We start from the raw sequence: 12,592 nt of genomic DNA on the forward strand, positions 1-12,592 counted from the left end.
AGGTGTGGGGTAAGGCCCAGGAATCTATATTTTAAGAAACACAAAAGAAGTATTCATTTGGAAAAATTTTGAGATAAGGAATAGTTAAGATAATCATAGTAACAGTGGTAATAATATAGCAACAACAAAACCATACAATACACGGATCAATACCACACTGTCTCTCAGTTACTGTACCACCTTCCTATTTGTCAGGCATTTTGTTAAGCACTTATGACATATTTTATCATTTGATTCTCACAACCACCTAATGAAGTATATATAATTATCATCTCCGTTTTATGTGAGGAGGGAACTAGCATCAGAGCCGTCACATAGTTGGTAAGTGGTAGACTTAGCACATGCCCACAACTGTATGAAAGAGGCAGCCAAGTAAAAGGAAAGCCAGGGAAAGGAAAGGAAGAGAGCACATCAAGAACAGATGATGTCAATGCCTCAGAGTTAAGTAGCTAGGTTGTGAGAAGTGTTCCCTGGATTTGTAAATGAGGAGGTCATTGCTGATCTTAGCAAGATCAACTTGAGTAAGAAGATGGGAGTAGTAAGGCAGAATATTGAGAGTTAAAGAATGAACGGAAGATGTAAAAAATAGAGTGCTTAAATACCCATTTTATGAATGTCCAACAAAAAATAAGGAAATAAAGAAGGGTCGTTTAGGGGGTAATGCAAATTTAGTGAGCATTTAAAAAAATATGGGATAGTCATGAAAATATTAAGGGGAAGGTACAATGATGAAAGAGAGGTAGATAAGGATGAAAGTAAATAAAAGTGATGAGGCAGAGTCTTGGAGAAGATGGGATAGATCCATTAGCTTTGTATTGAAGCACTTATTTTTCTGGGAAAGGTGAGCATAGCTGTGGATACAGGTATAAGTATTTGACTAGGGATGCTGACATGGGCATTTATGTGCAGGGAGATGGGAAGTTATAGTAGCTCCTATGTGATGGATTTTATTTTTTGTGTTGGGAAAATTAATAGGGTCTTCAAGTGAACTGATAAAGATTTAGAATAGCTACTGTGAGGAAACAGGCCAAATTGACTAGAAACACGTAAAAACGATTGCTGTGGGGTTAAAGGCCCAGCTGAGAGGAAAGATCATATAGTGTAGTGGTATCAGTGTGTATGGTTGTGTGGTTTTTATTCAGTGGTGTTCAGTGGATGCAGAGAAGTAGAAGTAGGATTGGGTTCATCTTAGCTTAGGGGTTTAGTAAAACAAGTGATGTGGGCAACAGTGAAACGTACGTAAGAGCATTGACAGTAGGCTTGGTGAAAAGAGCTCTGGAACTAGAAGCTGAGGGAAGACAGTGAAGCTAGTAGAGACTTACAGACAAGGAGAAAAGGGCTAAGGAATTGGGTTTGAAAGAGATGGTAAAGTAGTAAATGGTAAAAGTAGTGAAAAAACTGGAAAAGTAGGCAGTTGGGGGATGAAAATGGGAATGAGTGGGATCTAATGTATTTTAGTTACATGGCAGCAACCTGAAAGGAATGTGAAACTTTTTAACTTCCACGATCTAATCTATTTTCTTCTCTTTTTAGGAAATCTGAGATCCTAACATCTAAGGAAGAGGTCTACTTTTGGCCTTGTGTTTCCTCTCACGTGTTGACAGCTTTTTGATTATCTGGACCTTTATTCCTTGTGTCTCCTTTACTATCAGCTCTGCTATCACTTGCTCTCAGTCAGATTAGGAGAAGTATTTATTTCTTTAATTTCTAGAATAACGACTGCAATGTGTAGGACCATGCACCAGGATCACCTGGAGAGCATGTTGACCATTTATACCTCTGACCTTCACACCAGATTTATTTAATTAGAATCTCTGGGGGGGTGGATTCTGAGGAATCTGTACTTTTAACAAGCTCCACAGGAGATTCTGACTCTTGTGACTGTTTAGGAGATGGCAGTTACAATAAGGCAGATTTTTCTCCTTTAACTTATCAATTCACACTCAGTATGTTTTTGCTGTTGACTCCTGTTTGTTGGACAATAATGCTGTTGCTGGTGGGTTCTGACGTTGGGGTGGAGAGGCAAGAAAGCAACAATTTGACCTTGAAATTGGTACCTTTTCTAAATTTCATTCTTACACACAATCCCCCCTACACACATACCATATCTCCATCTATTGACACCAACGCCTAACGCATTTAGAAAAGCAAAAGCAAAGTAGAGATGAAAGTGGAAACGATTTACAGAACTAAGCAGCATGACCAAAAAACTCCAAACAGTAGAGATGATTACAAGTAAAAGGTGAGTGGAGATTGGGTAGGTGTAGAGAATAGACAGGTGAGTAAGAGTTTCAATTCAGAAAGAGATAGAGATGTGTCGATGGTGACTACAGATGTACTGTTCTGCTTTCGGTTGAATTAGACATGTGGTTGATGCCCACATCTTTGAAACTTACTGCCACAGTTACATTGTGCTTTTTTGGTAATTCTGTGATCCATTAATAATCAGTGAATTCTCTTGGCACTGCACTCTTGTGTTGTTAGATTTCCCCCACAGAAATTTCAGTTCACAAACAAGAAGAAATCTTATTTTTTGGTATCCTGGTACCTAGAGTTAAGCAGAGAATGTATTATTTTCTTCAGTATCTGCTGACAGTTTTCAAGGAACAGAGGCACAGTGCTGCGTCTAAAATCTCCCCTTAGTGACTTAGAAGTCAAGCTTCTGTATATTGGAGTTATGAATCATACAACAAATGTGCACACTCATGGATGAAAAAATCATCATTGGATAATATTCTATGTGATAATATACTAATCCACAGCAATGAAAATATTTTTAAAAGTTTCCTTTTGAGAAGGAACTATATCTTAGATATATTTTTTTATATTTGCAAAGTACACTTTTACTATATCTTTATGAATGATTTCTGTTTAACCTAATACAAAGGCTCTCTCTCTCTCCTTCTTCCTGTCCTCTCTCTCTTTCTCCTGTACCACCTCAACACTCTTTTCTCTGTTTCTCTCTGTATGTAGTCTCATTAGCATCTTTATTCCTTCATGTAAGAGATCTTACTGCTTAAAAAAACTAGAATGAAAAAACTTAGAATCACATAACCTGGGATTTAGAATAGAAAACATGCCTTTCTTTGAAGAGTAAATGACTGGATGTCCCAGATCATGCAAGTTATTCTTCACTTGATAAAAATACATGAATTAAGTTTCAACGTGGACCGTGTAAGTTTCACCTCCCTGAAGTGAATCACCACCATCTCATCTCTTCTGCTTCTAGTCCTAGTGTCCAGGTGCCCAGGTGCCTGTGTTCAGGCTGGACTGTGTGGCAACAGCAAACATGACCATTCAATTACTCTGACAAGCATCATCTTGAATTGTTCTTACTCCCCAGTGAGAGAAATTTCTCTTAGGTTTGAGCCAGAATAGTCAACGTTAGTTCAATTTATTCACGTAATAAATTCTGTCCAATATTAGAACTTTTGAATGAACTTATGGCCTCTCTCTTATAAAATCCACAATCTAGATGCCCTGTTCAGTTTGGACTCTGGCTAATGATGTTCATATCCTGCCCCTGAGCTATGTCTCTTGGATATGTTCCTGCTTTAGGAAGCATGCTCATCTCTGGAGTGACTAACCCTTGCCCTTATTTCCATTTTCAGAGATTCTGGGCCTTAGCACAACTTGTTGTGCTTTCAGTACTCTGGCCCCAGCGTCCTCTGATCTGAATTCTGGGGCCATGAATGAAACCATGGCCATGTTGCTCTTTATTTTAGTCCCAAGGCATCTGATTTTGTACTCATTATGTAGTCCTTTCTTACACTGTAGCCATCCACCTTCATTTAGGTGTAATTACCTCATACCTTGATAACGGAAACATTCTCCTAAATTACCTCTATGGTACTTCTCCTCAAATTCATTGTCTACGATATTACCAAATTAACAGTCTTAAATATATATTTTCTCTGTGATGCATTCCCTACTGAAAAACTCCAATGACTCTACAATGCTTACAAAATCAAATTGACATTCCTTAGTTTATCATTTTATGCCTTCATCCACAATCTATTCTTGATTTTTCCAGCCTTGTCTCTAGTTATTTTCCTACATATAGCTTTTACTATGACTTTCTTGGTGTTCTTGGATGATACTTTTTACTTTTTAATTTATTGAATTCTTTCTCCCTGAAATACCCTCCCTCTCTAATTCAGTTATGAGAAATCCTACTCAATTTCTAAGTTTCCATTAAATTTTTCTTCTTCCATGAGATTTTCCATCATTTTTCTATGATGTTTTCTCCTTTATCTGAATTCGTATAGGTTTATGTTTTATTCATTTGATACTCACAGATATTACTGTTGCATATCTACTCAACCAGACAGCACACCCTGAACAAAGGAAACTGTTTCTTATGTATCTTTGTATATCAAACAGTGGTTTGGGTCTAATAGGTACACGGAAAATATTTTTAATGTGAAGTAATGGCTAGTATATCAAAATAAGGTACTGTTATGAGATAGTAAATATTAATTTTTAAGATAATGATGATCATCCTTAAAACATGAGGGCTGAAATTTACTGGTCTATAAGAACATTTCCACAGTGCCCATATAATTTCAATAGTGTATATTTGGCTTTCAAAACTATTTCCAACCAGTGTACCATAAGATTTAAGTAGAGTTTACAAAAGAGAGTGATTACTTTCTTGATTTATATAGAAAGATGCTAGAGCACCCTAGGATTCGCCACTTACTAGATATCAGCCTTAGCTTTATTGTTTGTAAAAAACAACAAAAAAGCACCTCAAAAACAAACAAATAAATGAACAAACCATATAACATTTGTTTTATGGCTTCATTAATTTATCTTTCATTTATCTAAAAACGTTTATTGAGAATTGACTATGTGAAAGTCACTGAACTCAGAACTAGGGATATGATGGTAAACCATTCCTGGCCCATGAATTGGGGAAAATTAAAGTATTCAGGTAGTATTATCATATGAAGGGAAAAGAACATTTGCATTGCAAAGATAGACAAGAGAACATGGACTGTTTTGGGAAGATGAATGACATGTTATCAAATTTTATGAATTCCTCAAAAAAAAACACTTAACATCTACTATGTGCCATGAACTGTGCTATGCAGTGAGTGTAGGGCAGCTGTTGTAGCCTTTATTACTGTTCGGCAATTCATTCTCCCCTCCCTCAACACAGAGGCAAACTATGCGCCCCCATTCCATTGATTTTGGACTTGTCCATGTGATTGCTTTGACCAGTGAAATATGGGCAGAAGAGACAGTGTGACCATTTTAAAATGAGGCTTAAGAATCATCACGAGTTTCTGTTTCCTGTTTCACTATTGCCATTTGCCATAAAACCATGCCCTATGTTGTCACTGTTTCTTTAGTTTGGGTTCCAGAAGGAGAAGTATGTGGAGCAGATATAAACCCAACCAGCAGCCTAGAGTTATGCTTAGGCAAGCCCAGCTGTGTCCAGTTGGGTCAAGCTGTCATAACAAAATCATGAAGAATAAATATATTCGTTGTTTCAAGACGCTAAATTTGGTTGTTTGTTAATGCAGCAAAAACTAAACAATGCAGCAGTGAAGGAGGTATTGTGTCTAGTGGGGAAGAAAGATATTATTAAACAGGCAGTTATCAATGTTCTTTGTGTTTTGAGGAAATGGAGTGTTTCTACAAACATGTATAGCAGGTAGACTTACGTTATTCTGGGGGAAGAGGAAAATCTTCTGGGGTGGCTACTACTTATATATAAATCGATTTAATTTAGCTTCTAGTCATTACTTAGTATATCCTACACCAACTTCTGTTGGGGAACAGATATACCTTTGGGAAACAATTTCCCAGAAAAATCAGATGCAATACCCACAACAGAAACCGATTGCTATTGTTACCTCATGTAGTAGTTCTGCATAGTTATAAATTATTTTAATGAAGGACTAAATGGATACAGTTCTGTATTTTCACTTAAGATCAATATTCTTGTAGCTTCTATATGACAGGTAACCTCTATAGGCACAAGCTTATTCTAGTAATAGAGAGTATTTCTCTTAAGTTATAGACCATAGACTATTTAGATTGGTGTAGTCCTTGAGGTGACCTGTCCAACAACTTCATTTTTCAAGCCAAGCAACTGGGGTTCAAAGATAAAAAATTACTTTCCTAAGGCTCCCATTGGAATTTGGGAAGGCTCAGTTGTGGAGGTCAGGTGTCCTGATGTCTGGATCACAGTGCCTATAACTTTGAAAAAAATGTTTCCCCATATAATTGTCTTTGGGTGAATTTTAAGGAAAAAAATTGATTATAAATATTACAAGTTTCTGTGGTGATTCAACTTAGAGACAAGAGGTAAAATTTAGAGGCTGAAAATTTTTATTAACTGTAGGCCAAAGGAATCCTTAAGTTATCTACCAAGTTTCCCTACATTTCCCTGCCAACCCTGGTCATACTATACATTTTTATGTTTAGTATTATTCATAGTTTTTCATTACATAATTTTTGGTGTGATCATTCAATTAATGTCTATCATTTGTATAATTTTCCTTTTAGTCTCCATTAAGGCAGAGACAATGTATCCCCAGTAACTAGCACAGTATTTGATGCATGCTAAGTTCTCAATACACTTTTGTGGGATTAATGAACAATCTCTCATCCATCCCATGCAAGTAAAATAATTATACTTCATCATTTGGTATGAACTATGTCCTATGATAAATAATCTCTTCTTGCCAAATGGTCAACAGAATACGTTTTTCATAATGTCTGAAGGAAATGAATTAATGGGTTACTTTCAACAGATTTTTATTAACAGATCACATAATGAATATAACATTAAAATATAGCATTATTAATAATAATAAAATCTAAATAGGCACAAAATGATTGCATTAAAATTATTTCATTTAAGAAGAAAATAAGAGTGCCCAGTGACTCATTAAATTAAGATCTATTCAAGTGGAATTAATAGAATTACTAATAAAAGATTTCAAAATTATTTGAATGACTAATACTTAAGATATGGGAAACTAAAAGGCAACAGTGCTCTAATTTACTATCTTGATATTTAGAAGAAATATCTGTTGGATTAAGGTAGCCTCATTGCCTAAGTCTTAAATGATGCATTACTGAATCACGTAAAAAAATTAAGTTTTAAGGAGAATAATATAGGTCCTGACTACTTATTTTGCCAGCATTTTGGGGACTCCAGGGCTAAAAGGGCAAGAGGAAAGGGAAAGCCAACATACAGCTCAGTAACTGAGTAACTTTCATAGTCCTGATGTGTGGGAGTAACCAGCTCCCCAAATGATCTCCACTCTGCTTTCTCTGCTGTTCGACTTGCTGCATTCTCCAAGAGATTACCACAGACTATTTAAGAATGGTGTGAGGCCCCTTGGCATCCAAAATTATGACAACATAGAACAAAACTTGAACCAACCAGAAAATCTTTCTTCTTACATAAAGGTTATACATGAAAACTTATCATTGTAAAAGAACCACATCTTGCTGGAGTTTTTGAGGAGGATGTTATTTATTAATGACATACATACATCTTTCCTACATGATTGCTAAATGATTTGAGAAACAAAACAAAAAAATATATGTGAGCCAAAATACCACCTTTATCATTGCTGGAAACCAGGATGCAGATTGTGGCTTTAGGTCCATTAGCCAAATGGACTTGGTACCTGGATTCCAGAATTAGGGGACTTCATCCATTTACAGAAAGTGTGGACTTGCGCAAGGTCTCCTTTCATCACACTCCCCAGAACTGGCTCCTGCAAGACTTCCAGCACGAAAATGAAAATGAAGACTATCGGTCTCTGCCAGAGATTGGCTTCAAGAGAAAACTGGAGGGTGGGGCATGTCTAGTTATTCTTCCTATGTTTTCAGGCAGAAAAAGCACTCCATCTTCCTAAGAAGAAAGTGACTAACAACAACTACCAAAAAAATGCCAAAAGTACATTAGTCAAACTCTCTCAATACAAGGAAAATTAAGAGTAGAGGGAAGCTTGAGCAATTATACATGATGAAGATGTCTTTAGTGGCAATATACCTATGTTCCTGCCACAAAAAAAGCAGGGACAAAATATTCTTGAAATCTTTCAAGAATAAAAAGACCTCAGTTGAGGGCTTCCCTGGTGGTGCAGTGGTTGGGAGTCCGCCTGCCGATGCAGGGGATGCGGGTTCGTGCCCCAGTCCGGGAGGATCCCACATGCCGCTGAGCGGCTGGGCCCGTGAGCCATGGCCGCTGAGCCTGCGCGTCCGGAGCCTGTGCTCCGCAATGGGGGAGGCCACAACAGTGAGAGGCCCGTGTACCGCAAAAAAAAAAAAAAAAAAAAAGACCTCAGTTGAAAGTGAAAAGTGATAGCAATTTCTGGCAAGATATCTATTTTGATGTGGACAACAGGAAACTTTCTGTGAAAAGAACATTGAACTATTGTAAATCAATGGAAGGTTGTAAAACACTTCATGTTTAAGTGTTTCTTTACAAGTTTTTCTCTATATTTTCACATTAGATCATGTAGACCATGCAGTTTTATGACATAAGAAATTCACATGCATCTCAGTCTGGATACAGAATTTACTGAGAAGGTCTAAATAAAAAGACTTTCGTGAAGGGACTCCAGACGGAAGTGTGATTAGGATTAAGAAACAGGGTTGCTGAGTCCAGAGACTTACAACAAAGGAAGCTATAGGGCCCAATGGGTAGAATAAAGACATGTTTTCTTGGAGCTCAGTGGGCACTCGAGTGGCAATGAATCTGTGCCATGCAGTCTGTAGCAGTTGACCTCTCAAAGGCAGATCAAGGAATGGAATGGAAGAGAATGGATGTGGCAGAGTAGGGAGCCAAACAGAGAATAATCAGCATGCCAGTTATTAAAAATTGCTTATAAATAGATTTTTGGCCATATAATATTCCAATATAACCATACCATGTATTACAACCACTATCTTTTGATTAACTACTTAGATTGTGTCCTATGTTTTTGCTATTATAAACAACATGGCAATGCATATATTTCTTTACTTCTACAATTTTCTTAGAGTAAATTCTTGGGAGTTGAATTACTACATTAAGAAGTACAAATGTTCTTAGGCCTTTTGAAACTTGATAATAATGTCTTAAAGCCATACGTATTATTCTTCCACCAGCAATGTGAGCGTGTGCTTATTTTCCTGCACACTGTTCAGCACTGCATATTCCCATAAAAATTATTTCTTATTTTGATGAGGATTTGTCCATAAAAATAACATCTGCGTATCTTTCAAAAGAAATCTTTAAAACTGCATCTCTTTAATTTTAATAAATTTTTTTCTATATGCTTTTTGAATTTTGTAAATCGTGTCAGCATACCCAGGTAATAATAGTATGTTGTTCTTTGCTGCTGCTGCTGCCACACCAGCATCATTGATTTAACCATTCTATCTCTCCAAGGCTGATTTGGGTTGCTTCCTTAATCATTTAGTACATTATTACATACACTGATATATGTTTTCTGAGCTATCTGGTTTATTTCATATTTCAGTCTGTTTTTCTTTTGGATAATGTGACTAAAACATAGCAGCTCTGGAGTGCCAGGCTGTCTGTAAACTAGCTTGACAATGGAAAACACAAAAGATAGGCTCCCTGTTCCCTAACATGTTAGGAGGCTCACCACCTCCTTCTTTACCTTTCAGCCTTGTTAATCAATGTTAATAATAGGCCAACAACAAAATAAGGAAACAATAGCATTTGTTGAGTGCTTACCAAGGGCTAGGCATTGTGAAGAAGCTACCACATCAGCTTAAACCACAGCAACAGTGCCTCTCTTCTGGGTCAGGAATGAATTTTTTTGGAGGCTTAAGTACCTTTACCAAATCTTGTTAATTCTACTTTCTAAATACTTCTTAAATTTCTCCACTTCTTTCTACTCCTATTGAACATTTTCAGTTCTCAACTGGTTTGAGCTTTTAGTAGCTTGCTGTTTAACTTATCTATTTATTTTTTTTAACGTTTCAATGACTATTTTATTTCCAGAATCTCCATTTGCTTCCTTTTCAAAAGCATCTGAGTTTTTTTCTTCATAAAATCTTTATTCTTCATGGAATCTCTTGCTGCCTTGATCTCTCTGAATATTTTAAACATAACTATTTTAAAACTTCTCTCTAATCTCTTTGATCTCTATTTCCTTAGTATGAATGATCCCATTATGGCTTTTCCTGAGCTAGTCTCCAGTGGGAGTATTTTTTTCTCTAAAAGCCTGGACATTCCTTAGATTTTTCAAGAGTCTCTATGTTGCTGTTTCCATGTAACCAGGATCTATTGGGTCACTGGTTGAGACCTATGTTTTATAGTAGTTCTTGTGAGAGGTTTCTGTACCTCAGGGATCTTGTGAATTTGGGTCTCATCCCCGTGCAAGATAAAGGCCTTGGTTCTGGTTTGTAGAGGATTATTCCTTCTTCTTTAGGCCCAGGCAGGGGGTCTGTCTCCTAGTCAGTTTGGTGTTTTTGTAGTCCCTACAAGGACTTAGTTTTCAAATCAGTTGGGTAAATACCCTACAAGAGCAATTGCAGGATCATGTGATTAAATTCATTTACTTTGTAAGAAACCTCCAAACTGTCTTCCAAAGTGGCTGCAGTATTTTGCATTCCCACTAGCAATGAATAAGAAGTTCTGTTGCTACACATCCTTGCCAGTAACTAGTATTTCAAACTTTGTGGATTTTAGCCCTTCTAATAGTGGCATCATAATTTTGTTTTAATTTGCATTTCCTTAATGACAAATGACATTGAGAATCTTTTCATATGCTTATTTGCTTCCTCTATATCTTTGGTAAGGTGTCTATTCATATTTTTTGCTTTTCTTAAAGTTGGGTTATTTATTTTCATTTTGTTGAGTTTAAAGAACGCTTTGTATATTTTGGATACCAGTCCTTTATCAGATATGTGTTTTGCTAATATTTTCTGTTAGTCTTTGGCTTGTCTTCTTATTCTCTTTCACAGAACAGATGTTTTTAATTTTTAAAATTATTTTTAATTATCATAAAGTACACATAAAACTGATCATTTTAACCGTTTTTAAGTGTACAGTTCAGTGGTATTAAGTACAGTCATATTATTGTACAACCATCACTACCATTTATCTTCAGAACAGTTTTCATCTTGCAAAATTGAAACTCTGTCCCCATTAAACCATACTTTCCATTCCCCCCTTTCCCCAATACCTGGCAAACACCATTCTATTTTCTGTCTCTATGAATTTGACTACATAACTCATATAAGTGGAATCACAAAGTATTTGTCTTCGTGTGACTGGCGTATCTTATTGATACTTAATATAATGTCCTCAAGATTCATCCATATTGTATTATGTAACAGAAATTCTTTCCTTTTTAAAGGTGAATAATATACCATTGTATGTATATGCCACATTTTGTTTATTCATTTATCTCTTGATGGACACTTGGGTTGCTTCCATGTTTTAGAGATTGTGAATTATGCTGCTATGAACATGCATGTATAAATATCTCTTTGAATCCTTGCTTTGAATTCTTTTAAATATATGTCCAGAAGTAGAATAGCTGGATCAAATATTAATTCTCTTTTTAATTTTATGAGGAACCTCCATATTGTTCTCCATAGAGACTACACCATTTTGCATTTCCATCAACAGTGCACAAATGTTCCAATTTCTCTACATCCTCACTAACACTTGTTATTTCTCTTTTGTTTTCTTTTGTTTTTGTTTTTTGGGTTTCTTTTTTTTTTTTTTTTTTTTTTTGCTGTGCGCGGGCCTCTCACTGTTGTGGCCTCTCCCATTGTGGAGCACAGGCTCCGGACGCACAAGCCCAGCGGCCATGGCTCACGGGCCCAGCCGCTCCGCGGCATGTGGGATCCTCCCGGACCGGGGCACGAACCTGTGTCCCCTGCATCGGCAGGCGGACTCTCAACCACTGCGCCACCAGGGAAGCCCTCTTTTTTTGTTTTTTGATAGCAGCCATCTTAATGGGTGCGAGGTGGTATCTCATTGTTAGGTTTTGATTTGCATTTCCCTAATAATTAGTAATATTGAGCATCTTTTCATGTGCTTATCAGTCACATGTATATCTTTGGAGAAATGTCTATTCAAGTCCTTTGTGCATTTTAAAATTGGGTTGTTCGTTTGTTTTCTGGTTGTTGAATTGCAGGGATTCTTTATATATTCTGGTTAACAAACCCTTATCAATATATAATTTGCAAATATTTTCTCCCACTGCATGGGTTGCCTTTTCACTTTGTTGTTTGTGTCCTTTAATGCACAGAAATTTTAAGTTTTATTAAAGTTCTGTTTATCAATGATTTTTCTTTCATGAATCATGCTTTTAATGTTGTATCTAAAAACTCATCATCAGACACAACGTCACAGATTTTCTCCTGTTTTCCTCAAGAAGTTTTGTAGTTTTGCACTTTACTTTTGGATCTATGATCTATTTTGAGTTAATTTTTGTAAAAGGTGAAAGGTCTATGTCTAGGGTCACTGTTTTGCATATGAACATCCAAGTGTTCCAGCACTATTTGTTGAAAAGACTATCCTTTCTCCATTGGATTGTCTTTGCACCTTTGTTGAAAATCAATTTACTATATTGGTAGATCTATTTTTTGT

Source organism: Phocoena sinus, chromosome 12 (genome assembly GCF_008692025.1).
Source record: "Phocoena sinus isolate mPhoSin1 chromosome 12, mPhoSin1.pri, whole genome shotgun sequence".
Classification (NCBI taxonomy): domain Eukaryota; kingdom Metazoa; phylum Chordata; class Mammalia; order Artiodactyla; family Phocoenidae; genus Phocoena; species Phocoena sinus.